The following is a 27619-nucleotide window of genomic DNA, read 5'->3' as shown; positions in this document are numbered from 1 at the left end:
GAGATACAAGGTAGGGCAATGGATGTTGGAAAGGCCCTAATGAGAGAGGGCATCGTTTGGAAACTTCTTGTACTGTTGTTTTTAGATGATAATGTATTGTTAAGTGACGATGAAGGGGAACCGCAAGGCTTGGTGAATGGGCGTGTGAGATTGTTTAAGAAACGGAATCAAAAGATGGATGTAGGGAAGAGCAAAGTTATGGTCTCCGAGAGCAGTAAAGTCACTGAATGCACAGTGAGCTTGTTTGATGAAGAAGTGGAAAATATGAGAGAATTAAGTACTTGGGTAATGTGATGGGTAAGGATGGAAATTTGGAGGATGAAGTATTAGAAAGAGTACAACATGGAAGAGGGGTGTCTGGTTCTTTGAAAGTATCAGTAGACGTAGCTGGGGGGTTTAAACAGAAGCAGAAGGTTGTCAGGTTGTATCGTCGATGGGAGTGGCACCAGGAGAGAGTAATGGTGAGGCATTGTAGATGTCAGTGTAGGCCTTCTCTGCTCGGTTATCCTCGTCGTATTTTAAGTGGGATGATGAAATAGGCATACTGGGGTCGATGGAGTTTATTGTGAGACAGTTACTTAAATAAATGTTAAAGAGCTTGGCGTGACCCATGTATAGTCAGTAGCAGTTTGCCCTAGCTGTGGTCCTCCTACTTTACTCTTACTCTCCTACTCCCTATCACTCCCTGGGAGTCTCTCTCCTCTCCTGGCAGTCTCTCTCTCTCTGATTCTCTCTCTCCTTCTCCCCTGGCCATCTCTGGTTCTCTCTCTGATTCTCTTTCTGTTCTCTAACCTTCCTACACGTGATATCGGACTTATGTCCCCCTCTAGCTTCCGGCTAAAGTGTGTGTGCATACGTATGTGCATGTGTGTGTGTGTGTGTGTGTGTGTGTGTGTGTGTGTGTGTGTGTGTGTGTGTGTGTGTGTCGGTCATGTTTCCGACATAGGATCAGAGGAGTTTGGCATTCTAGATTAGTCTAGGCAAGGGTATATGTAGTTGTCTCTTCCTGGAGAACTTCAGACATAACTCTCTGTTTTACACAGTTACCTATAGCTATATAGTTACATACCGTAGTTACATATAATATTGTGTCATAACATATTATGCCTACATATCGCTCGGTCATGCAAAGCTGTCGTACCAGTGACAGTAAATATTGTCAAAACACATTAATGCATATAATATACATATTACAATCAACTTGTAAGCTAATTAAGTGAAATACATAATATTGTAAAATTAACATAATTGTAGGAATATTGTCATAACTGCAGTTATATTGTGTTAATGCAATTGTTGTTACACTGTGTAAATGCAACTGTTGTGTGAGTATGACTGTAACATAACATTGTGTTAATGCAACTGTTACACAATTATGGTTGCAATAAAATTGTATTTACATCCTGTTAATGTGACAGTTACATAGTTGTGGTTGCAGTAAAAGAGTAATTACTGTACATCTTGTTAATGCAACTGTTACATAATTGTGGTTGCAACAAAATTGTATAAGTTACATCTTGTTAATGCAACTGTTACATAATTGTGGTTGCAGTAAAACTGTACTGTAGTTACATCTTGTTAATGCGACTGTTACATAAATGTGGTTGCCACAAATTCTACTTACATCTTGTTAATGCAGCTGTCACAAAATGTGGTAACAAATAGTAGTTACAGAACTGTGGCAAAACAGTAATATAACTGCGGTAATGCTAGTGTTTGGAGTTACATAATTGTAGCAATTGTAACATAACTGTTGAAGTGCTAGTGCTGTAGTTATATAATTGTAGCAACATTAACATAACTGCAGTAATAATGTGTGGTCATTGTAGCTACACTATATAACTAATACATATGTATATAATTTTATACAGTGATAGCAATACAGTCATATCATGAATCATCTATATTTAATGTACTTGTTTATTTGAGACACTAGGTGTATTGGCTTAGATATGTCGCACAGTTTGTAATTAAATGATTTTATGTGTAACCCCATAATTTGTCATTTTATATAAGATTAAATAAATAATATTTATAATATATACAGTGTTAACTTGGTTTCATTTGCACCACAAAACTCTTGATATTATAGTCCTCAAAAGGTTGTGAAGTCAACTTGATATGTTTGCTCATTTTTAAATTCATCTTTAGGTATATGTTGTAAGTACTCATGTGTGTGGTTGAGTATAGCATACTGTTGCTAGCTCCGTTTGTGTTAGGCATTTTCGCTTATTATAATATGAAAGATATGTGTCCCATCACTCCGGTACGGCCTGTGGACCCTCCAGGGAAACGTCGTCTGTGGCATTTTGGAGCCGCGGACTGGGAGGCCCTCAGGCAGTACTTCTTTGATTTTCCCTGGAATGATTATTGCTTCCATGGCCGGGAGCCATCTGAGTGTGCCTTGCGCATTACGGAGGTTATTCTCTCGGGCATGGAAGCATACATTCCTTTCTCATATCCTTTGACTAACGTAAGAAAGCCTTGGTTTAATCACGCTTGTTCTAATGCTGTCCGCAACAAGGAGAGGGCCTACAAAAGGTACCGGAGCCAACCCACCCCTGAATCACATCATCATTACGTCTCTGCCCGGAATCGTGCTAAGTCTGTTCTTCGCTCTACTAAAAATAATTTCATCCATACTAAATGCTCTCAACTCTCCAACTTGAATTCTTCCCGCTTCATCTGGCACCTTGCCAAAAATCTTTCTAACAACTTTACCTCATCATCCTTCCCTCCTCTTTTCTACTCTGATGGTTCTGTAGCTATTTCATCTACTGATAAAGCAGATCTCTTCGCACGGGCTTTCTCCTCCAATTCCACCTTAGACGATTCCGGTGCTGTTCCTCCATCACTTCCCCTCTCTGACTTCCTCATGGCTGACATTAAAATTTCTTCAGTTGATGTATTTTCTGCCATCACTGGCCTCAGTACTAACAAGGCATATGGGCCTGATGGGGTCCCTCCTGTTGTCCTCAAGAACTTTGCTTCTGTGCTTACACCCTGCCTAGGCAAACTCTTTCGCCTTTGTTTGTCAACTTGTACCTTTCCTTTTTGCTGGAAGTTTGCTCTCATTCAGCCAGTCCCAAAGAAGGGTGACCACTCCCAACCCTCCAACTATCGTCCAATTGCTTTAACGTCCTGTATTACAAAAGTTTTCGACTCAATTCTCAATAGAAAAATTTTAAGGCATCTTTCTTATCACAACCTTCTTTCCGATCGTCAGTACGGGTTCCGTCAGGGACGCTCCACTGGCGATCTTCTCACCTACTTTTCAGACTCCTGGTCATCCTCCTTTCGGGACTTTGGCGGAAGCTTTGCCATTACACTTGACATCTCAAAGGCTTTCGATCGAGTCTGGCATAAATCTTTAATTTCCAAACTTCCCTCCTACGGTTTCTATCCTTCTATCTGTGCCTTCATCGTTAGCTTCCTTTCTGGTCGTTCTATAGCCGCTGTTGTAGACGACCATCGTTCTTCTCCTAGATCCATCAACAGTGGTGTTCCACAGGGCTCTGTCCTATCACCAACTCTCTTCCTTTTATTCATCAATGATCTTCTAAGCTGTACATCTGACCTTATCCACTCATGCGTTGATGATTCCACCCTTCACCTTTCCATTCGGTTCCCGCAACGCCCATCTCAACAGTTGCTTCAACAAACAAGGAATGAGGCTATGGCACACCTAATGTCTGACTTGGCTCGTATCTCTGACTGGGGTAAAAATAATATGGTTGTTTTTAATGCATCTAAGACTCAGTTCTTACACCTATCAACCCGACAAAATCTTCCACAGGTATACCCACTAATGTTTAATAATATTCAGCTTAATCCTGCATCATCCTTGAACATGCTTGGGGTTTCATTTACTCGGGACTTATCTTGGAACGATCATATTACATCTCTTGTAAAATCTGCTTCCAAGAGATTGGGTGTGCTAAGCCGACTCCACTCTTTCTTTACCCCTGCACAATTGTTGACTCTATACAGGGGTTTTATCCGCCCCTGTGTGGAGTACAACTCTCATGTGTGGGGAGGCTCCCCACATACAGCTCTTCTCAATAGGGTGGAGTCAAAGGCTTTTCGTCTCATTAACTCTCCTCCTCTTACTGACTCCCTTCAACCTCTGTCTCTTCGCCGCACTGTTGCATCTTTATCTCTTTTCTATCGCTACTTTAATGGTCACTGCTCCTCTGAACTGTCTTCTTGCATTCCTCCACCCCTACGACTGGCGAGTAGCACCTGTTTGGCAGCAAACTCTCATCCCTTTTCTGTCCAACTCTCTAATGCAAGAGTTAACCGTTACTCCCAGTCTTTCATTTATGCAACAGGTCAGCTCTGGAACTGTCTCCCTCCATCTGTATTTCCTGCTGCCTATGATCTCCAGTCTTTCAAACGCAGTGTGTCCAGGCATCTCAAAATGATCGGATCTTGTGTTTGGCTCTCTATTGTATTTTGTTTTTCTCTTGGAGGGAACTGTTACTGTGGGCTCATGGCCTTTGGTTCCTTCTTCCTTGCATAAAAAAAAAAAAAACAGTACTTATATTTTAATTCTCTGGTCTTACTAAACTTTCAAATGTATGTTGATATAAGGATATAATTATACTGTCTATCACTGTGTATGTATGTAATGTTGTATATAATTATTGAAGTAGTACTATTAATCCCTCCGCACACAATGACACATTTGTTGTCATATGGGTGTGGCTGCGACTATACTCGTTGATGCTTTTAGCATCATTAAAGCATAAAAACTTTCATCAGAGAAAGTTTTCAGCTGATTGGTGTCATTTTTGGAAGCGTCATAGCTTCCCTGCTCCTCATCAAAAGTAATGAGTTGGCAACTGTGGGTCCCGATACCACCAAGAAAGCAGACAGGTTATTCAGTACCAAATGAGGTGTGAGTGGGGAAAGTACTGCGCGGTTCTGTCCTTTAACCCCTTAACAGCGGGGCATCACTTTCGTGATGCTTGGGAGCAAGGGATCATACTGCGGGGCGTCACTTTTGCGATTCTGTGTTATTTTGAATTCACCCGGGCTTTCAACTGGTAGCTTGTATCATCTATCAGTACTGCCAATGTCCAACACTAGTCAGCACTCCTAATCTCATCTGTACTCCCATCCATTGTTGACAATTTAGCCATTTCTCCCCGTTCTTGACTCCCCTCCTTACCTTCCCTCCATTACCCTCTCCTCTCGCCTGCCCGGCCATGCTACGCTAAGTAAATCTTCCCTGGAATTTTCCACTGATTTCATCCATTGAAATAAGCCCTATGCCCTATTCTTATACCAAATAATATATACCAAAAAGAAATAAGGTAAGTGAGATTGCCATACACCTGGAATTGGCTAATTATCACCTGACAACACCTCACGTGCACTCGTTCGCTAATTTTCGCTGTTTATTTCCCCTTGAAATATGCCGTATAATCTATTCTCGTACTAAAAATATATATAAGGAGGGAAGGGAGAAGCCTAAGTGATATTTACATTCACCTGGAACTACCTAATTTATAATGTATTGTCTAGATTTCCTGCCAATCATTTCATTGCTATATATTAACAGCTGTCAAGAGGCTGACATTGGCAGTAATGCATTTCCCTAGGTAGGCCACCCCGGCCCACCCCTATCAGTTCACTGTCATCTTCCAAGGTGAAGGTACGTCTGTTTGCTCCTGCTAACTTCCGCCGCTTTCTACCCCCATGCAAAGGGCCCTGTGACCTTTACCCCCTACTAAACCTCGTGTGGAAAGAGGTAAAGGGCTGACAATTGAAAGAGAGTGACTACGATCTTTCTGTTGAGTAAAACAGTGCAAGTGGAATTGTAAATAATGTGTAAATAATGTGTAAACAGCAAGTGAATGCAATGAATGTAAATATAAGTGAACAATGGAAAATAGTTTTATAAGTTACTTCAAGTGACAGTGCATAACACAGTGTAAATAAAATAGAAATGTAAATAATGTAAATAAAATAGAGAACGTAAATAGAAATGTAAATGAGTAGTATTATAAGAATACGAGTATATATACTAGGAGTAATGAAAGTGAAAGTTTCACTCTAGCATGTATGAATACTATGAGTTATGAGAGTGAAGGTGAAAGTGACATTCACTCTCAATGCTAGTATACAGGACGAGAAAGTGAATGCTACGTATTTTACTGAAAGAAATTGAATGCCTACAGTGACAATAAACTACTATTACTGAAGGCAACTTATGGATAAAGACTGTAGGTATATATAAGTGTTATATAGTAACAGAAATATAAACTGTGAGTGTTTTTATGAATAATAAATGACAACACCAGCGGCGAACTAGAGCAAGTGGGAATGTCATATGCCCTCGTAATTTTCATTGCTTTCACAGTGGGTTTTTTTTTTTTTTTTGGAATATGGATTCCAAACTATTTGAGAATCATAGAATAGTGTTTCTAGTGATAATATCAGGCTGTGGTAATCATATTACAGGTTGTCGGGAAGTCTAAAGTGGAGACTTCGTTACCCAACTTCAGAGGTCTCCACAAGTCCTGCGGTACTCGACGAAGGCTCAACAAACACCTCAGGAGAAAGCTGAAAGTATGTGCCATAAACATGTGTGATTTTAATTTTCTAGGACTAATAACTGATTTTTGGCAAATATTTTTAGAGAGTCTGTCGGAGCGCGAATATGCCCGCGGGTGCCGCAAGAAAAAGCAAATCAAGCCCACAGTTAAAGGGTTAAATTTCCACTCTTATCCCCGTCCCGGCCGTGCAACATAGTTCACTATACCAGTAGTGCTTGTGTATAGTGTTTGGGCACTGTTGTGATTAGATTTGGTGTTTGCAATACGAAATTTGGTGTTTGTGAAGCAATCCTGGTAGTTATCAGCCGTTGGCCCAAGGAAGATTGTGCTACTGTTTCTAATCATCTACATTGCCTCTACCCTGCGCCAAATGTGAGTATTCAGCTATAAAAATGGTGACAGTGAATCATGTGAATATAGTGAGCATATCTAGTGTACAAAAATTGGTGAAATATGTGCAGTAGCTTAGAGGAAGGCAGGAAACCACCCCACAGTCATGACACAGCATAGGTTCACTGTGGTTTTTTGCATTTTTCTCGAAAACTATGAGGTCTAGGATCACCGTTTTGGCTCAAATGAAAGCCAATGAAATTCTGCATAGGATGATCAAATAAAAACATAAGAGTGGAAAGAAAAGTTTTTCGCTAGAGCTCCGCGAATTAAAAAAATCTCTCTCTCGAAGATGGGTTTTACTTTTTCGCCTATTACTCGAACACCATACCTCGTATCAAACTCGGACCTCCAGCATTTGGAAGCTAATAAAATTCTCTTTCAAATGATGGCATAAAATGTAGAGATTGCCTGGTAAACATTCGACTTATGATGTTGGGGAGGGAGATGTACGCTCCTGAATATTTATTCACACGGCCGTAATGTACGTATAGTGTGTTTTTTTGTGTGTTTTTTGCTTATCGTGTAGAACAAAGATCGACGAATAGGAATATGTGGGTTTTGTGGCAAAATAAATATGTTTGGGTGGTGATAATAGGCCAAGAATACACATTTTTGGAGCACGCAGCAGGCGGGAGGGAGTGGAGAAAAGCCGGTGCGTCATGTCCAACAAAACTTATTAACTTATCCGTGCGCAAAAGGGTTAAACTAGTAGAGTAAATGATCAACTCACTGCTATTAATTGTAGTAGTGATGACTGTGATGTTGACTGACGGGTGTTGGTAGAGTTGGATTGCGGTAGGTCAGGGTCCTGGTATGACTGCTTCAGCATTCTGTGTCATCACTGTGGGGTAGGCAAACAGGCTGGCAGGCAGGCAGGCAGGTGCAGGCTGGTAGGCTGGCGTTTTCAGGCACTTGGACTGATTGATGTGTTATGATTCTCTTAGCAAATGATGACACTGTTGAGTCGCTGCCTGATTCTGGTAGTTGTGGTGTTGAAGATAGTGATGGTGTGGAAAAGTGGTAGAGGTTGTGGTAGAGGGTGGTGGAGGTTCAAGGAGGGAGAAACGGAGGTCAGATGTGTTGATATATCACCATGCTTGTTGTTGCTTGTCGTTTCTCACTTTTTGTTCTCACTATATTCGCTTGTATTTTGATTGATGATTGTTGCTTGTAGTGCAGTCATAGATTTATTTGATTGTAATTTGTTTGTTGATTGTTGATTGAGAGGTTAATCGACTTCATTTACTGATGTTGTTCACTATGGAGGGGTTCATGAGTCATTTGCTGCTTATAAGCTCATTAGGCATAGTTTGACCGTAGTTCATTTTACTTGTTGAGGCGTAGATTGATTGTAGTCAGTTCATTGTTACCGCTTGCCACCAATGTCAATGAGCGTAGTTTATCGTATTTTACCATTGTCACCAGTATCGAGGAACATAGTTGGTTCGTTGTTACTGCTCACCACCAGTGTCAGTGGCCATAGCTGTGGATTTGATTAGACAGAGAAGGTTATTTGCTTGTATCGTCAATGGGAGTGGCACCAGCAGAGAGTATTTCGTAATGGTGAGCCGTTGTAGGAGATGTCAGTGTAGGCCTTCTCTACTTCGTTATCCTCTTTGTATTTTAAGTGGGATGATGAAACAGGCATATTGGGGTCGATGGAATTTATTGTGAGACAGTTACTTGAATAAAAGTTATGAGTTTGGCGTGACCCGTGTATGGTTAGTAGCAGTTTATGCTTGCTGCGGGAGAGTGTGTATGAAACGGAATTTAAAGGTGAATGTAGGGAAGAGTAAAGTTATGGTCTTCGAGAGCAATGAAGTCACTGAATGCACAGTGAAGTTGTTTGATGAAGAAATGGAAAATATGAGTAAATTGAATACTTGGGTAGTGTGATGAGTATGGATGGAAGTTTGGAGGATGAAATATTTGAAAGAGTACAACAGGGAAGAGGGGTTTGCTGGTTCTTTGAAAGAAGAGATAAGAAATAGGGAGGTGAGCATGGATGTAAAACAGTCACTCCAAAGCAAAGCTTGGGCCTTGGTAGAAGGACACAAGTCACGTGTGAGAGCAGTGAAAATGAGTTAATTGAGAGAAGTATGTGGAGTTACTTGGAGAGACAGTTTGACAAATGTGGACGTGAAGGAGGGTTGTGGTGTGGATGTGAATATGACAGAAAGCATTAAAAGAAAATTACATTGAGGTGGTTTGGCCATGTGGAGAGAATGGAGAGTGAGAGACTAATGAGGAGAGTGTATGCGAATGAGGTGGAGAAGGGGATAGGGAAGGGAAGGCCGGGAATGAGATGGAGGGATGGAGTGGAGAGGTACATGAGAGAGGAGTGTGAGTGGGAGGAGATCAGTGAAATGGCGAGAGACAGTGCGACATGGAGTTAATTTGTTTGTGGCCACCCCTTACGGAATTAAAGAGTATGGCAATAGACAGATAGATAGAGAGATAGTATAGGGCCCAAGGGATTGACAGTAAATGCATATACGAGTAAAACAAAAAAGTTGGTATTTCTAGGGCTGGTGATGGGACTATCAAAGAAGGTGAGTGGCCATGTGCAGTTTGCCACAAGGAACTGGGAATTAATTCCATCCTGTGCAGTGTTTTTTATAAGTGGGTCCATAGGAGATGTGATGGTATGAGAGGAAGACCGTCAGATAATGCTGATTTCATGTGTGCTGTATGTTTGGGAGAGTATGTGGAGATTGCCAGGAGTGAAAGGTTTCATCTTGTTGGTGAGTCTCTTCAGTGTGTGGAACAGTTTTGTTACTTGGGAGATATGTTTTGTGTCGGAGGTGGGGCTGTTAGTAGAGTTACGGGTGATTGGAGGAAGTTCAGGAAGCGTTTTCCTCTCCTGACATTGTGAGGGCTCTCCCTCCGTGTCAATCGATCTTAGTATGCAACATGTGTTTGATGTGTAATGCTGTATGGTAATCAGACCTGAACAGTAAAGGAAGAGTATTTTCGTAGGCTCAGATGTACAGATGGGACAATGATTAGGTTGATGAGCAGTGTGTTCTTGAATGCGAGGCCTGGGAGAGCTAGGCTTATGACGGAAGAGTTGAGAGGAAGGATGGCACTGGAGTGTATTGGTGTTACGATGAGGAGGGACAGATTGATATGGTTTATGATGTGGAGAAGAATGGGGGTGATTGTTGGGTGAAAAAATGAGAAGCGTGTACGTTGGGCGTAGGGTTGCGAGAGGCAAAAAAAAAAAAAAAAGGACGAGGTCATTGAGAATGATCTCAGAGGTAAGGGACTAAATAACGAGGCTACCAGAGATCAAGCAGCATGGAGAGCCGCCATTAGGTGACCAACACCAATACTTGCAAGCATGTTGGAACCTTTATTAACAAACCTAAGCGAAACGAAACATACATTACTTGTTGGAAGCCCAATCCCGTGAGATGTTTTTTTTTTCGGAAAGAAAAACCAATAATAAAATAAAAACAAATTAAAGTTTGTAAAAATTAATTAACGAATAATCTATTCTTTATTTAAGTCATGCTGTGGTTATTGTTGTTCATGATGCAGCTCTTAGCTCAACTGAACGGGAACCCGGCGCACTGGAGACTGAGGTTGCCCTGCACCTACAGTCAGTCATCCTCTTTTCGTGAGATAGTAACGGAACTGAGGGACTTTTGTATAAACTGACATAGGAGCTACACAGTTAATTCTGTTGGTTACCAACATGTGAAGGCATCCCTCTCCTGCACCAACCTGAAAAATATGCTACAATCCCAACTAGACACTCAGTGAAGCGCATCTTTCTGACAAGGGCAACGTAATTTCCATACCACTCTTCATAACAGGTTATGTTTTCTCATCATTGATTAGGATTTCACTAAAAATGTTTTCCGGATCCAGAATCCGTAATACGATCCAGATCGGTCCCAAAAGTTAATCGATTGTTCCCTGGCACATGGGCTATGTACCCATCGAATTTGGTCCAAATGCCTCTTTTAACTTTTGAGTAGTCCTGCTGATAGACAAACAACAAACAAACAAATAGGGGTGAAAATATACTCCCCTTGTCGGAGAGAATAAATGGAATCAGGTTAAGAAAACGAACGAAAAATAAATAAATAAATAAATACAGTAACAGGAAGGGAGAGAAAAGGTACAAAGGTGAAGGAGAGAGTGAAACGATAAGAAGTGAAGAACTAGAAGCAACAGCAGCAAGAGGGAGAAAGAACAGACAAAGGAAAGGGAGAGAGGGGCACAAAAAGCACAGATAACACTAGACAGAGTTTGGCAAATCGCTCGAAAGCGCTTGAGGGGAAAGTTGTGATGGGAAGGGCGAGGAGGGGAGCGGCGAGAGAGAAGGAAAAGTGTGGAAGGGGAGTGGACGAGACAGGGCGTGAGGGAGTGGGCAAGAATGTTCATGCAGGAGTCAGACAGGGAGCCTTCGTTTTTATAAAGCATCTTAATCGATTCACTAATGCAACATGTCTTCGTTGCAGCTAACTTTTGTCAGAAATCGTTTTAATAATCGTGTAGTTCCCTTTAATATTAAACCTGGTTTGGCTCTGAACTGTTTGGTAGCTTTGTGACTGAAGGAAAGCAAATAATAATGCAACCTTATAGTATGCTCAAGCTCAAGAAATGTCATAAATACCGTCTAGGATGACATGTGAGAGATGTGGGAAAAATAAAGTAGAACTTTGTTGGAAAGAAAGGCATTACTGGAAGAAAGGCATTACTCCTTTCAGCACAACGAAATCATCTCTTATTCATATCACGGCCAGGTGATTTTATTCTCATTACAGTTATCAACAATGTACTGGACACTGTTCTCCTGGACTCTTCCTACTTCCCTTCGCCATTTCACAGGGCACGCAGCATCCGTCTTTAGGAAACAGGCATTTTATATCTAACATACTAAAGAGTTAACTGATATCATTAGTTCATGGACAGATGGTATAGTTTATTCTGGAAGAGTTTTCTCCCAGGCTGTCTTTCCCCTTACCAACGACTTCCAGTGTTTCAAGATGTATCCTGGCATTTCGAACTGAACGGCACAGAATTTTACATCCTTTACTAGGTTTTCTTGGGGTTGGACGATTTTGTTTTTCTTTTTTCCGCCGCGTTCCAGGTAGGTTTTTTTCCGTCTACTTTTTTTTTTTTTTTATGTGTCCGACTATGAGCACAGGCTTCACAGCCTGTTCGCTAGACTCAGTAGTCCTACAGTACCACATACCTTCACATGTTTTCGTGGCTAAGTCAGTTCTGAAGCTGAAGGTCACCCGTCAAAGACCAAGAAAGCTATATACGTAAAAATATATATTGTATAGTTATAATCTCTCTCTATATAAAACTATATATGTATTTATCTATCTGTCTACCTATCTATCTATATCTATCCATCTACCTGTCCATCTATCTATCTATCTATATCTATCTATCTATCTATCTATCTATCTATCTATATATATATATATATATCAAAGACAGTAGTACCAATAGCTAACTTTTCAGTTGACATAAGTGAAATACCTGAGGTAACACCAGACGATGTAATTAATTCTCTCAAAAATATGAAAAGAGGGAAAGCTCCTGGAGAAGATGGAATAGTAGCAGATTTACTGTTCGATGATAAGCAAGAAATAAAGAATCGGCTTGCTCACTTATTTACTCAATGTATTTAAAAAAAAAAAAAATCCCAAAACGTGGTGTAATGCAATAATTATTTTACTTTACAAAAAAGGTGACTCAAAAGACCTTAGTAACTATCGACCCATTAGCTTGCTATCAGTCATTTACAAACTCTTCACTAAAGTCCTTACAAACAGAATAACCACAAATTTGGAGGGAAACCAACCTCGTGAACAGGCAGGATTCCGAAGTGGGTACTCGACTACTGATCATCTACACACAGTGAATCAGCTAATTGAGAAAACTACAGAATATAATAAGCCACTGTGCTTAGGTTTTGTTGATTACGAAAAGGCTTTCGACTCAGTGGAGCACATAGCAATTATAAATTCATTGCGAGAACAAGGAGTGGATGAGAACATCGTAAAACTGCTCGAAAACATAAATAAAGAGGGAACTGCTACAGTTAAATTAAATAAGAACTCAGAGAAAATTAAGATTGAGAACGGCGTGCGTCAGTGAGATACAATTTCACCAAAGTTATTTACAGCATGCATAGAAAGTATTTTCAGAAAGCTAGACTGGGAAAACAAAAGAGTGAACACATATGGAGAAAAGCTAAACCATTTAAGATTTGCAGATGACATTGTCCTAATCTCAGAAACAGCAGAGACGTTGCAAGAAATGTTAAATGACCTGAACAGAGAAAGTCTCAAAGTAGGGCTAAAGATGAACCGGAGTAAAACTAATGTTTAATCCTTATACACCAAAGAGCGTCATCAGAATAAGTGGAGAAATTCTTGAAGAAGTAGAGGAGTACAATTACCTGGGACAAATACTAAAGTAACGAAAGATAATGATAGCGAAATAAAAAGACGCATTACAATTGGATGGAAAGCTTTCGGTAAACATAGGGACATTATGAAAAGTACCATGCCAGTTTGTATGAAACGAAAAGTATATAACGAATGTATAATTCCAGCTATGACGTATGGTTGTGAGACTTGGAAACTGACAAAATCGATGGAAAATAAATTAATTCGTTCTCAGAGAGCAATGGAAAGGTCAGTGTAGGGAATATCTTTAAGAGACAGGAAGAGATCAATTTGGGTGAGAGAGCACACTAAAGTCAAAGATATAGAAGTTATAAAAGAACAGAAATGGAGATGGGTAGGGCATGTAGCAAGAATAAGGGATAATCGACGGAGCAAGAGGTTGACTGACTGGACACCAAGAGATTGTAAACGTGGCAGAAAAAGGCCAGACAGGAGGTGGAGGGATGAGATAGAGAAATTTGCAGGGAAAACGTGGCAAAGATTGGCTCAATCAAGGAATTCGTGGAGAAGGTTGGGGGAGGCCTTTGTTTCAGCAGTGGACTTGTAATGCCTGATGATGATGATGATGATGATATATATATATATATATATATATATATATATATATATATATATATATATATATATATATATATATATATATATATGCAAACTAACCACAGGAGAAATGAAAGGAGCGACAGTGAGTACTTTCGTATATTACATCTTCAGACAGAGTGAGACAGAAACGTAAAGGGTAGAGCAGGGATATTCTGCCCAGCGACCCAATATATCGTACCGTAGCATGAAAATTATCGTATCTTACCCTAAAATTACCGTACAGGTAAATTTTCAATTAAAACAATGAATAAATTGTTCATTTTTAATTCATAGGTATTTTATGGTACAATGAAATTACTTATTTAACTTAGTTATGCAGAAAAAATGATTGTTCTTAAAAATATTAGCGTCTACATTTTCATTTATTGCATTTTCATTCCGAGTCCGATGGGATACATAGGCCTACTTCACTTTCTTCACACTCCTCTGAATACAAAGTCTGATTGTTCATTCTGTTTAGCATTTCATTTGTTGGTTTAAATGCTGAGCAAGACATGCCTGATTCTTTGATGCACTGTGATGCTAGAAGGATCCCATTTACTGTTCTTGTTGCCAGTCTATTCCTTATTCTTGTGTTTGTTAAATTTACTTTGCTGAAAACTTGGTAGTGGCACTACCAAGCACCAAGTAAAGTTTGAACTTCTAAGTCCTTGACATTTATGGGGTCGGCCGGGCTTGGCCCTGACCTCCCATGGGACTGGGAGGGGAAAGGAATTTCATGAGTGACTCAGGGGAAGCGTGGGTTACTGGGGTGTGGGCACAATGAACCGTGTGGCGGGAATACTGAGTGTTGTTAACCTGCAGTATATATAAAAAAATCTAGGGAAGCTGGAATAGACAAAAATTATCGTATATTTTGAATGTGATATCGTACATCGTACAAGTACCCCAAATTATAGTACAAATACGATAATTATCGTACGTAGAACTGTAACTTGCAATACTTTGGTGATAGAAACTCCGTGTACAAACAGCTAGATAAGGTGTTTATTACAAGCTCACAGTAAAATAGTCTACCCTTCTTGGCTGCCCGATATCAACTGATACAATAACGCCGTCTTCAGGCGTGGGAGAGCATGCTGACCTAGCAAATTTAGTGGGGGCATGTATGCATTGGGGGGGAACATATATACATCGGGGTAGACATATTGTGGAGGGGGTACACTACTCCCCCGGGTAGCTGAGATGGTGTCTCCTGACACCAGGAGTTAAATGGTGGGTGATTATAGGAGTAAGGCAGGACCGGGGAGGTTTGTACAAGGGATAAGTATGATACAGGGGCAGTAGGGGAGACATGGCCATGTTGAGGGGAGGGAATTAGAAGGATATATACATATAAGATATACAAGGAATAATAGGTACAAATCCAGTAAGGGTCGAAGGGATATATAAACATAATGGGAAGTACACAATAATAGTTTGATACATGAGAAACAAGGAGTAGATATGAGAGTTCTATTGTTGTTCTTCCTTCATTTTTTTTTTTTTTTGTATTTTCTGTAGGATACACTGGCACTCAGTAATGCATGAAAGAAATACCATCATTTTCTAGTAGGCAGAGTGCTGTTCACAGTGTGGTTAAATGTTAGATGGCAATGGTAGTCACGGAATGCGAGGGCACTAAGTACGGGGAGTTTCTACGTCGTGTGTAGGGCGTACTATGCCTGTAGCGACTCTGATTTCCTGGAGTCGACGTTCCATTTTTCTGACACAACAATGCACTGCACATATGATGAGTAGAAAACCTATGAAAGCGATAACCACAGGGGGAAACACAACTGTTGGATGAACCCATGAACGGCTGAAGGCCAGAGAAAATTGATCCATAATGAAATCACTGTCATTAAGGAAGGTGAGCATGCGCAAGTGAGGGGAGGTGATGGTAATGTTGGCAGAAGGTAGGGTTAAAGGCATGTCGATTGGTTGAAAGATGTCATAGGAGTGGGTACGAACAGCTTGGTGATAGCGAGTGGCGTAAGTGATGAGAGACTCTGATTTGACGGTACAATAGTCAGGGGCTTTGTAGAGACCACTAGTGGGGACGGAGCGAACGGAAGAACCAGGACACATGATGGTGACAGAGATGGGAACAGCAAAGAAGAAATACTGGACATGGTTGAAGTGAGCATGGTGGACCGGGAGGTCAGGAGCTGGGACAAAAGAACAGGCCGAGTAGATGGAATGGTTGCGAACTAAAGCAGACTCACAGGGTGTAGCACGGCTAGGGACGATAGCGAAAAGGTGGGCAGCACAGAGACGAGAGGTCGGAGTAAGGGAGGAACATTGCTGGAGGTCTGTGGAAGAAAGGAAGGCAACGGAAAGATGATCATGGGAGAGGAGGAAATATTCTGAAGGAACAGATACCTGGAACAAGGAGTTGTTGAGGTGGAAAGGGAAGGGAATGATGTGGAAAAGGTTAAAGGTTATGGCAGAACGGAAAGGAATATGGACGACGACGTATGTAGTGAGAAGAGTGGCTTCGAGAACAGGATAATAATATTCAAGGGAGGAGTAAGGGAGGACTGGGGAGAGACCGAAGGTGGAGTGAGCCCATTCCAGGACAGAACGGAGAGCGGAGACAGGTACTAAGTCGGCAGTGACACGTCCATTGATAGCATCGACCAGGATACGAACCAAGGTAGAGACTTGAGACAGGAGAGAGTCAACGGCCAGTTGGAGATTATCCATGTTGAGTTTGAGGTAGAAGAACTGAGAGATAACGTTGAGATCTGAAAGGTGGCGTTGTAAGATATCGGTGAAATTGTTTAGAGTGGACGTGACTTCATTGAGTTGGGTTGTGAGCTTCTGTAACATAGTGTGTTGGATTTTAAGGACTCGGCGTTGTGATTCTAGGGCCGAAGCTAAATGAGTGAGATCAGATTGGAAGCCAGAAATATCACGGGCTGTAGCAACGCCAAACAAGCCACTCAGAATCTCACCGCCAAAGTCGAAGAGACCTCGTTTCACACGAGAACGACCCACGGGTGTCTGAATGGAAAATGTGTCATTGAGCTCAGTGAATCTGTTACTTATGTATTGCAACTGCCAGGAGAGTGGGAGGAAAAGGTTATAGAGATACTCATTCGGGTTGTGTGTCCCCATGAGGGCAATGAGATGGTTCCTGATTCCGTGGAGCTGGTGCGCATAGGCAGGTAGGGCAATGGCTACGTCGGCCAGGGGCACAAGATCGTAGCGCAAAGAGGCGATGTCGTCGATAAGCATTACCAAGCCTCCCGAGCCGACCAAGGCCCCGGGACGTACTCCATCATCGTCCTGACCTGACCCAGACCCCAGGAGGGTCAGCACTGCCAGCAGGGAGATCGCTAACATCGTACCTAGAAAATCAGGGTAGAGTTAATGGGGGAGGTCGTGAAGAGGTTGATGGGCAGAGCGCAGTTTGGACCGATATTGATTGGTTGATGAATGAGCAGGTGGAGATGGAGATGAAGGAGACTGAGGGATAGGTGGAGACAAGGTAGACTGAAGCATGGGAGGAGGGGAAGAGGGGGCAGGAGGTTGTGTAAGTGACTCTTCCAACACGAGGCCACGGGGTGCTCGCTTTAAGTCATCGACGTGGACCCATCTGGTGTCCCTAGTGGACAGGTCCTGGAGGTGAAATTTGTTGCCTTGTCGAGTGAGGACGCGGTGGGGCCCTGTAAATTTGTCATCCAACTTAGAGGAACGCGTATGGGAATGAGCAAAGACAAGATCGCCTACATTGATAGTGATAGGAGAGGCGGACTTATGTTGGCGCTGCAGCATGTCCTCCTGAGAGGAAGCCAAAGTGGATTGGACATACTGGTGGATTGTCTGGAAGTTGGCCAATTTTAGTTTAACATAATCATCCAGGTTGTAGATGGGTTCTGGCTTTGAGGATAAGAGAGAGTATGGGAGGTCCTTGTCAAAACCAAAAAGGACGAAGAAGGGAGATTCAGCAATGGATGCATTGATGGAACTATTGATGGAGGATGCCACTTGGGGAATCCAGTCATCCCAGGACGAACTATGGGAGCCGAGATGTCTGAGGCACTCTAAGATTTTACGGTTATGGCGTTCTACAAGGCCATTGGAAGCCGGATGGTTAGGCACGACATTGCACTTACTGATATGAAAGTGGCGACAGATCTCATCGAGAAGGCGATTGTTGAATTCTGTACCGTTGTCAGTAAGAATGGTATGAGGGGTACTGAATGGGCAAATTACGTGATCTACAAAGGCACGGGCAATGCTCTTCGCGGTCTTGTCGGAGAGGGGGACGAGGACACAGTAGCGGGAGAAGTGGTCGACCGCTACGAACAAGTACTCAGCGCCAGATTCTGTGAGAGGTAGTTTTAAGAGATCGATTGAGACAGTTTCCCATGGTCGTGACGGGATTGGGTATTGTAAGAGAGGTGCTGGTAAGCCGGTTGATCCTTTGTGGCGGTGGCAGGAGAGGCAAGAGTCACAGTGGGCATTGATATCGCGGCTAATGGTTGGCCAATAGTATTTGAGACGTGTTTGGCGCAAGCATCGGTCTTTACCTGGATGGGAAGCTTGAGGAGTATTATGAACAATATGAAGAACCTTTGGTATCAGGGCAGTGGGGACAACAAGTTGGCGTACTTCGCGATTGGGCATATCTTTGTCTGTTAGCAGTGTTTTCCTGTACAAGAGATCATCATCTAGCATGAACTCATCGAGTGATACTGGCAGAGTAGGTAAGGTCGAGGCATCGCCAGATTCTAGGAAATAAATGACTTTGGACCACATGGGGTCTTGGCGTTGAAAGTTTCGAACAACGTCTGACGTTAGTGTAGTGTTTTCAGTTACTTCAGGCTGCAGTGATGTTATAGCTGCTGCTACGTGACGTGAGAGTGCGTCTGCGACTACATTCAACTTGCCTGGTACATATTGAAAAGTGGGATTAAAGTCCTGGATGATGACAGACCATCTAGCTAACCTACCTGTTAGGTTGCGATTTTTGAACAAATCACATAGTGGAAGGTGATCTGTTTGGATATGCACTGGATAACCATAGACGATATCTCTGAAATGTTTCAAGGACCAGATTACCGCTAGTGCTTCGAGATCTGTGACACTGTAGTTATGTTCAGCGGTTGTAAGGGTGCGACTAGCATACGCTATTACGCGCTTCCTTGATGCTTCATCGAGTTGCATCAAAACGGCACCAAGTCCAGTGCCTGAGGCGTCTGTGCAGAGAAGGAATGGTGTGGCATAATCAGGGAACGCTAGAATAGGGGCATTTACAAGAGCTGTCTTTAGCTTTTGGAAAGCCTGTGACTGGTCGTTAGTCCAAACAAAGGGCACATTCTGCTTGAGTAAGTGGGTCAGAGGAGTGGCGATCTTCGCGTAATCGCGGATAAAGCGACGATAATAGCCACTGAGGCCCAGGAAACTTCGTACAGCGTCGGTAGTGGTAGGTTCTGGGAAGTTAATGATCGCCTTAGTTTTATCCTCATTAGTATGAATGCCTTGTGCAGCTACGACATGGCCTAGGAATTTGATTTTCTTTCGCAGGAAGGCACATTTACTGAGATTGATTTTCAGGCCTGCGAGCTGGAGGCGGTCAAAGACTTGCTGGAGTTTGGTAAAATGATCAGGGATGGATTTACTCACAACAATGATATCATCTAGGTAAGCAAAAAGAGAGTGTCCCATCATACGGCTGAAGACTGAATGGATAAGTCGCATGAACACGGAGGGAGCATTTCTCAGACCAAAAGGGAGTCTCTTAAACTGAAAATGTCCGGAAGGGGTGCTAAAGGCTGTGACTGGGCGAGAGGACTCTTCCATTTCGACCTGCCAGTACCCGCTGAGGAGGTCTAAAGATGAAAAGACTACGTTATTTTCACCAAGGGATTCTAGCAAATCAGTGAGGACAGGTAGCGGGAAACGGTCTGGAACGGTGACAGAATTGACCTTACGATAGTCGACTACTAGTCTAAGGTTGCCGTCCTTCTTTGGTACTAAGAAAAGTGGGCTATTCCATGGACTGACGGAGGGTTCAATAATGTCCTGGTCTAACATGTTCTGTACCATTTGATCTGTTTGCTTTCTCTGGCTGTGAGGCAATCGATACGCTGGTATGTAAATCGGCTGAGTTCCTGGGAGTAGTTCAATCGTATGTTTGACAAGGTCTGTTCTACCCATCGGTTCACCGGGTAAGGCAACCACGTTTCTGTACGAGGTCAGAAGGTCGAGGAGTTGAGGCGTATGTTCTGGGAAATCTGTGCAAGTGAGATGTGAGAGCATATCGGGTGAATGCGTCGGCGCAGATCCCGTAGAGTTAATACGAAGTAGTACATACACCAATTGGCGTATCATCAGTCTGAATAGTAGGAATTAAGGAATCCTGGCACACCTTTACAGCCACTGGGTATACTAGGAAGTCTCCAATCTTTACACCATTTTTAAGTTTTAGTGGAGCATTTGTGACATTGAGCAAGTACAGGTAGCATAAACTGTCCTCTAAGACTGTACACCACGCTGACTCATAAGTCAAGCCATTCACACAACACGTCTCAGGTAGGGTTAGTACATCCACTCCTTCTTTCGCACCGGCAACACAGAGACTTTGGTGAACTCATGCGGTAACAAAATTGTGCACGTATTCGTTACTGCACGTTTCGTCTCTGCGTGTTGGAGAAGATCATTCAGACTGTGTGAGGTAGGTAACTGAGACATGTCTGAGTCAGCAATAGTGTTGTCGGAGAGGATGTAAGAGCCATGTTCGAGGGCTGAGATGATGTATCAGGGGACATTGAGGAATTCATGTCCTTGCTCGCAGTCAGTAAAGGAATGATCATTGTATTCTCAGATGATGATAGTGGTGGTTTGGGCTGGGTTGGACTTTTTGGTAGTGATAGGGACAGAGGTAATTGAAGGACTGATTTGATCGTAAGAACAGGACGGGGACATTCCATAGTGTAAACCGGGAATCCAGAAATGTCTATACTACCACAAGCAGGTAATAATGCAATGGAATGTTGTGCCATGGTGGAGAAACCAATAAGGGCATCTGCGGGATACTGCAAGTCATTAGTGACATGAAATTCAATGAGGATAGGGGGCAAAGCTCTGTGGAGTTTGACTTCAAGGATGACTCTTCCCTTAACCTTAAACTCTGAGCCGTTAACACCACATAGGCGAATGTCTGGTGGTTCTAGGAAACTGACGTGGTTGTGATGGCGATGAATAATTTGTAAGGAATTTTCGGAGATGAGATTTACTATAGATCCTGTGTCCAAGAAGAATGACGTTGGTATGTCATGACTGCTTCCGAGAATGACTAAACCCGAGGATGTTATGGGACCTACATGGCGGATGGGGAGTTGGGTTTCTGGTTCTACGTGATATTGGTCCGATACGGCGCGGCGCTTCCCCCGACCGTGGGCGGTTGAGGTAACGACATTCCTCAGTGGTGTGAGTCGTGCTTGATTTGTGGTATTTGCAGTGTGGACGACGTGAGCGGGAAGGCGTACGCTGTCTGGTTTGGGAGTGAGGACGTCTGTATGTACGGTCGCAACTGGATGCTCGATGTCCAGGATGACTACAGTACCAGCAAAGAATCGAAGATTGTCTGTTCCGTCGGGCGTTAGATTGATCACGGCCTGCGGTAGGAGAGCGATGTGTGGCAGGTCTGCCGCGTGTGGTGGGACGGGAGCGAGATTGGTCTGGGGTAGTGGAGGTGTGACAGACTGAGGAGGCCAATGGTTGGGTGGTGCCCTGACGCGTGTAGTTCAAACCTGTTCTTTCATGAATGGCTTTAGTGACCTGAATAATTTTATCTCCTGGATTGAAACCGATTTCCAAGGCTAGCTCTCGCTGTTTAGGAGTAAGCCAGTGAAGGAATCTCAGGTAACCAATTAAGTCAGCAAAGTTGGTGAGTGAAAGCATGGGGATCCCCAGGTCATAGGTCAGGCGCAGGAAGCACGTGGGGATGTCCGTCAGGTGTCTGTGAGGGGGGAGGTGGTAGATAGGAATGTAGTCCAGGTGACGGAAATTAACTCAGCTCCAGTACCAAACAGACGTTCGACCAGTGAGAAGTATAACGAGTTAATAAATATAATATACGGAGGCCAAGATAGATATATTTCTTCAAAACCGTTTAGAACTAACAATTCAGAACCAAGATGGTTAAACAACAGATTAAAATCTCTCATAGGCCAAAGGAAAGGAATATATAGAAAAATAAAACGTGGAGAGGAACACTTACGTAACCGGTACACAATTTTAAATAGAGAAGTAAAGAGGGAGATAAGAAAAGCAAAGAGAAGGTATGAAATTAAGGTTGCAAGTGAATCAAAAGTAAACCCCAAGGGTTTTTATCAAATGTACCGAACGAAAAATAAAGATAGGATAGGACCACTCAGAACAGAATCAGGTGACATTACCAGTGAAGATAAAGAAATGTGCTCCATCCTAAATAATTATTTCATATCAGTATTCACCAAGGAAAATCTAAGCCTGGTCCCTCAAGCAGCAAATATTTACCATGAGAATACGGAAAATATTCTTAGTAAAATAACCATTAGTAAGGAGGACGTATTGAAAGAAATTAACAAGTTAAAACCTCAAAAATCGCCAGGTCCGGACGATATATATGCAAAAATTATAAAAGAAACCAAAGAAGAATTATGTCAACCACTTTTAACGTTATTTAATGACTCTTTAAGTTCAGGAGAAGTTCCAGAGGCGTGGAAAACCGCAAACGTAGTGCCCATCTTTAAAAAGGGTGATAAATCAGCTGCGTCGAATTATCGTCCGATAAGTCTAACGTCAATAGTAGGAAAAATGTTAGAGTCAATTTTGGCAAATAGGATTAGAGAACACTTAGAAAGATTTAATCTTATAAACGAAAGTCAGCACGGATTCAGGCAAGGACGATCCTGCCTCACAAATTTGTTGTCATTCTACTCGGAGGTCTATGAGGCAGTAGATAGCGATAAAGCTTACGATGTTATTTATCTGGACTTTAGTAAAGCTTTTGATAGAGTCCCACACGAAAGGTTAGTTAGAAAGGTTCGAGCACACGGTATAGACGGCGATATCTTAAAATGGATAGAATCCTGGCTGAAAGGACGAAAGCAAAGAGTATTAATAAATGGAACTAAGTCGGACTGGGGATTAGTAACTAGCGGTGTACCACAGGGTTCAGTACTCGGTCCCTTATTATTTATCATATATATAAATGATCTAGACTTAGGAGTCAATAGCAGAATCAGCAAATTTGCCGACGATACAAAAATAGGGCGTATCATTAACTCGACTGACGATTGCCATTACTTACAAAAAGACCTCGATACATTGTCCAAATGGTCTAAAACTTGGCAAATGGAATTTAACGTTGAAAAATGTAAAGTACTTAACGTAGGCAAGACCATTGGAGATACTAAATACAGCTTAGATAACAAAGAAATTAGCAAATCGGAATGCGAGAGAGATCTAGGAGTTATGATTAGTAACGACCTTAAACCTAGGCAACAGTGCATTAATGCGAGAAATAAAGCAAATAGGGTCCTAGGATTTATTTCGAGAAGCGTGAGCAATAGATCATCTAAAGTAATACTGAAACTTTATCTAGCATTAGTAAGGCCACATTTAGACTACGCAGTACAATTTTGGTGTCCTTACTATAGAATGGATATTAATTCGTTAGAAAATGTACAGAGAAGAATGACTAAAATGATACATGACGTCCGGAACCTGTCATATGAAGACAGACTGAAAAGACTAAGTCTGCATTCGCTAGAGAGGCGTAGAGTAAGGGGAGACTTAATTGAGGTTTTTAAGTGGATGAATGGTATAAATAAGGGAGATATTAGCAAGGTACTTAAAGTGAGCATACAGGATAGAACTAGAAATAATGGTTTCAAACTAGAAAAATTCCGTTTCAGAAAGGAAATCGGTAGAAATTGGTTCGGTAATAGAGTAGTAGACGAATGGAATAAGCTACCTAGTAAAGTAGTTGCTGCCTCTTCCATTGAGAGTTTCAAGCATAGGCTAGATAAGCATATGACAAGTAAGGGGTGGATATAGAATAAGGAAAATATCATAACCAATACTAATTCAAAAATAAATTTTCTTTTCAGGTTACACTATGATAGTCTCTATTCTCCTTTCACACTTTCCTGTAAAATGTCCACGCCAGTTTTTCTATACGGCGTGGTGTTCTTTCTGACTTTTTCCTGCCGGTTTCGGCTGGAGGGTTTGGAGGGCGGGGGAGAGCCTTCTTCTTTGCTATCCTTATCTCATTCTAGTAGTTCAGTTACTCTTCTAGGAGCTGCCTAGCATGGGCCAACCGGCCTACTGCAGTTATCCTCTCTTCTTATGTTCTTATGTTCATTGGAACGCCATTCTTGTCTTCTAACCATTTCGTGCCTACCAGTAATTGGAGCATCTTGCTACTAGTTGCTTTCATGGCGGCGGCAGCTTCGCGGAGCTTGGCATATTGCGCTGGGACGCGCAAGTCCTCATCTAGTTGGTTTAGGAGATTAATGAATCCCATGAGAGACGCGGAATTTGAATGCTGGCAACAAAGGCTGATGAGTTCCGTACGAAAATCAGCAAAGGTACGAATGCTATCGAAATGTCCTGCACGGATCGCGGATCCGATGTCTGATTTACCGTGATGCAAGCGACCGAGGAGGTAAGCTACTTTGAGCGATTCCTCGGTAATTTGTCTATTATTTATTTCGGTTTCAACTTCTCTGAGGAAATCATAGACAGACCAAGTTGGGTCCTGGCCGGTAAATCTGGGACGATTGGCATCATCGAGATAGATAGACTGTGGAGGGTTGGCCATGGCTGGAAGTGCAGAAGTGGCGGGAGGAGAGGTGTGGGAGAGAGAGAATGTGGTGGCAGTTAAGGGCGAGCAAGACGGGGTATGAAGGGAGGCAGGAGAGGGAACGACAGGGGAAAGAGTAGAGGAAGAAGAAGGGAGAGTAGAGGCAGGAGTAGAGGAGGAAGTATCTGGATTTACGAGGGTAGGACGGGTAGTAAGTGAGTCTGCGGGAAGTGAAACGGGAGTCGCAGGTACAGGGCGGTGGTACTCGTTGCCACTTCGTAAATGAGTGATTGTGTTAGAGTCGGCAGACGAGGTATGAGCAGGTGATGTTTCCGGGTCGAGAAGGCGGGTGTTAAGCGGTTGACGTGGAAAGTATGACATTTAATGCGGCAATGGATGAAAGGATGAAGATGGATACGTAGGTGGAAATGTATAAATAACAATGAGAGAATGGAATACACTAGGTGTGAAAATATGAATGAAGGTGCGGGGATGAATGGATTAAATAAAATGCGAAGGATGAGATGGAATATAAATAACGTAGGTGAAGATGAAAACGGGGTAATGAAAATGAGATGGACTATTTACAATAACCAATCTGTAGAGAAAATCGAGGATAATCTCTAGAGAGAGGAAAGATATACTATAGTTACACAGTAGAAACGGGAGTGTCGAGATGGATGACGTGCAGGGTGGCTGGGCGTAGCTGGGCTGGGGCAGGGCGGGGCGACGGGGCGGGGCGACGGGGCGGGGCGGGGGTGGAGAGACAGCTGGGCGGAGAGGAGAAGAGACGCCGCGATGAATCACCGGCAGGGAGTGGCGGTCTTAGGAGGCTCCGTAATGCAGACCAGATGCGGGCGACGGCGGAGGCCGGTGGTGGGTGGTGAGGCAGATGTCGGCGCAAGGCAGGTGTAGAGCTGGTGAGTTGCAAATGCAGAGAATGGTGGTGGGCAGGCAGCGGGCAGACAGTGATAAGTGGCACCGTGGGGGCAGGAGCTATGATGAGTCCGGAACAGGTGCTGGGAACAGGTGCAACAGGTGCGTAGGTCGGCGACGGCGACACATGCGGTCAGGAACAAGGCGTATGGGTGCGGTTGTTTGAGAGGTGAGCACTGGTGAGAAAAATGGTACACTCGAAAAGCACAGCCAAGGTATAGAGGCACGGACGAGGGGCGAGGCTGGCAGATGAGAGGCGTCGTGTATCTTGTTGTATCACTAAAAATCCAAGGAGGCGGTCAGAATGTGATGGTTCGAAACACCGCTGCTACCAAATGTAACTTGCAATACTTTGGTGATAGAAACTCCGTGTACAAACAGCTAGATAAGGTGTTTATTACAAGCTCACAGTAAAATAGTCTACCCTTCTTGGCTGCCCGATATCAACTGATGCAAAAACGCCGTCTTCAGGCGTGGGAGAGCATGCTGACCTAGCAAATTTAGTGGGGGCATGTATGCATTGGGGGGGAACATATATACATCGGGGTAGACATATTGTGGAGGGGGTACAGAACATCCCTAGGGTAGAGGTCTTTTATGCACATCCGCAGCAGGTAGTAGCACACAGAACAATGGATGACCTGAATTTTTACCTGCGGCTTAACTTAGGGTCACCTGCAGCAGGGAGTGGAACACAAACAAAGGATGACCTGAATCTAAAAATGCACGTGACAAAGGAGGAGGGAGTAGGAGGGAAGGAAAGGGGAGTGGGAGGGAGGGGGAAGGGGAGAGGTGGAAGGGAGGAGGGGATAAATACTGCTGCTTAACTTAAGACCTAGAGGATTAATGCTTGGTGTGTCCCACACAGGCGTGACTACACCACCAGGAGATGACAGGGAACAATCACTTGTTAGTCTGGGGGATACTGCTTTAAAATTAATTCAGTTAACAATTTATCTCACTTAAAATGACCATAGCTCATGTTTACACTCTTTTCATATGTGCCAGAAATTAGACAAGATTCTATTACATTTCTTTCATCTAAGCTTTTTGATCTTGCTAGAATCTTGGAGCCTGTCCAGTCAATATGGTGATCACTGGATGCTTTGTGCTGAAATAAACCACTACTTTGTTGGGCTGTTCTTACACTGTATTTATGTTGTGAGATTCTAGTTTCCAAATCTTTTCCAGATTGTCATATGTAAAATTTGTTACAGCTTTTACACGGGATTTTGTAAACAACGCCTGAATTACTGAAAGGGCTGTTCTTGATGAGGGGTTTTTTGATGGTGTTCTCATATTTGAATACTACTTGTACATTGAGTTTCCCCAGTATGTGAACAACATCAAGAAAATTTTCATGGAAGGGGAGGACAAGGGTTCTTTGAATGTTCTGGCGATCTGGCTTATTAGTTTCCCCTTCAAGGAATCGTTTCTTGGCTGTATTGTGGCACTGAGTTAGTATGCTTTGTGGATATTTTAGCTTCTTTCCAATACTCTGAATCATTTTTAGTTCATCATCTAAAAATTCTGGGTCTGAAATTCTATATGCTCTTAGGTACATGGATATGAACACAGATCTTTGTACATTAATATGATGGTTTGAATAGTAATGAACATATGACATAATATTTGTAGGTTTTCTGTATACCTTAGTCTTCAAAACATTTTGGTCCCTGATAACTTTTACATCTAAAAATGGCAATTCATTTTCCATTTCCGTCTCATGAGTAAACTTAATCGATGGAACTAACGAATTTAATTGCAGGAATTTCTCCTGCAATTAAATTCGTTAGTTCCATCGATTAAATTTACTCATGAGACGGAAATGGATAATGAATTGCCATTTTTGGATGTAAAAGTTATCAGGGACCAAAATGTTTTGAAGACTAAGGTATACA

The sequence above is a fragment of the Coenobita brevimanus genome, chromosome 13 (assembly GCF_032717465.1).
Source record: "Coenobita brevimanus isolate Jiangsu-jjx chromosome 13, ASM3271746v2, whole genome shotgun sequence".
Classification (NCBI taxonomy): Eukaryota; Metazoa; Arthropoda; class Malacostraca; order Decapoda; family Coenobitidae; genus Coenobita; species Coenobita brevimanus.
The sequence above is the reverse complement of the archived record's forward strand: the minus strand, read 5'-3'. Positions refer to the sequence as shown.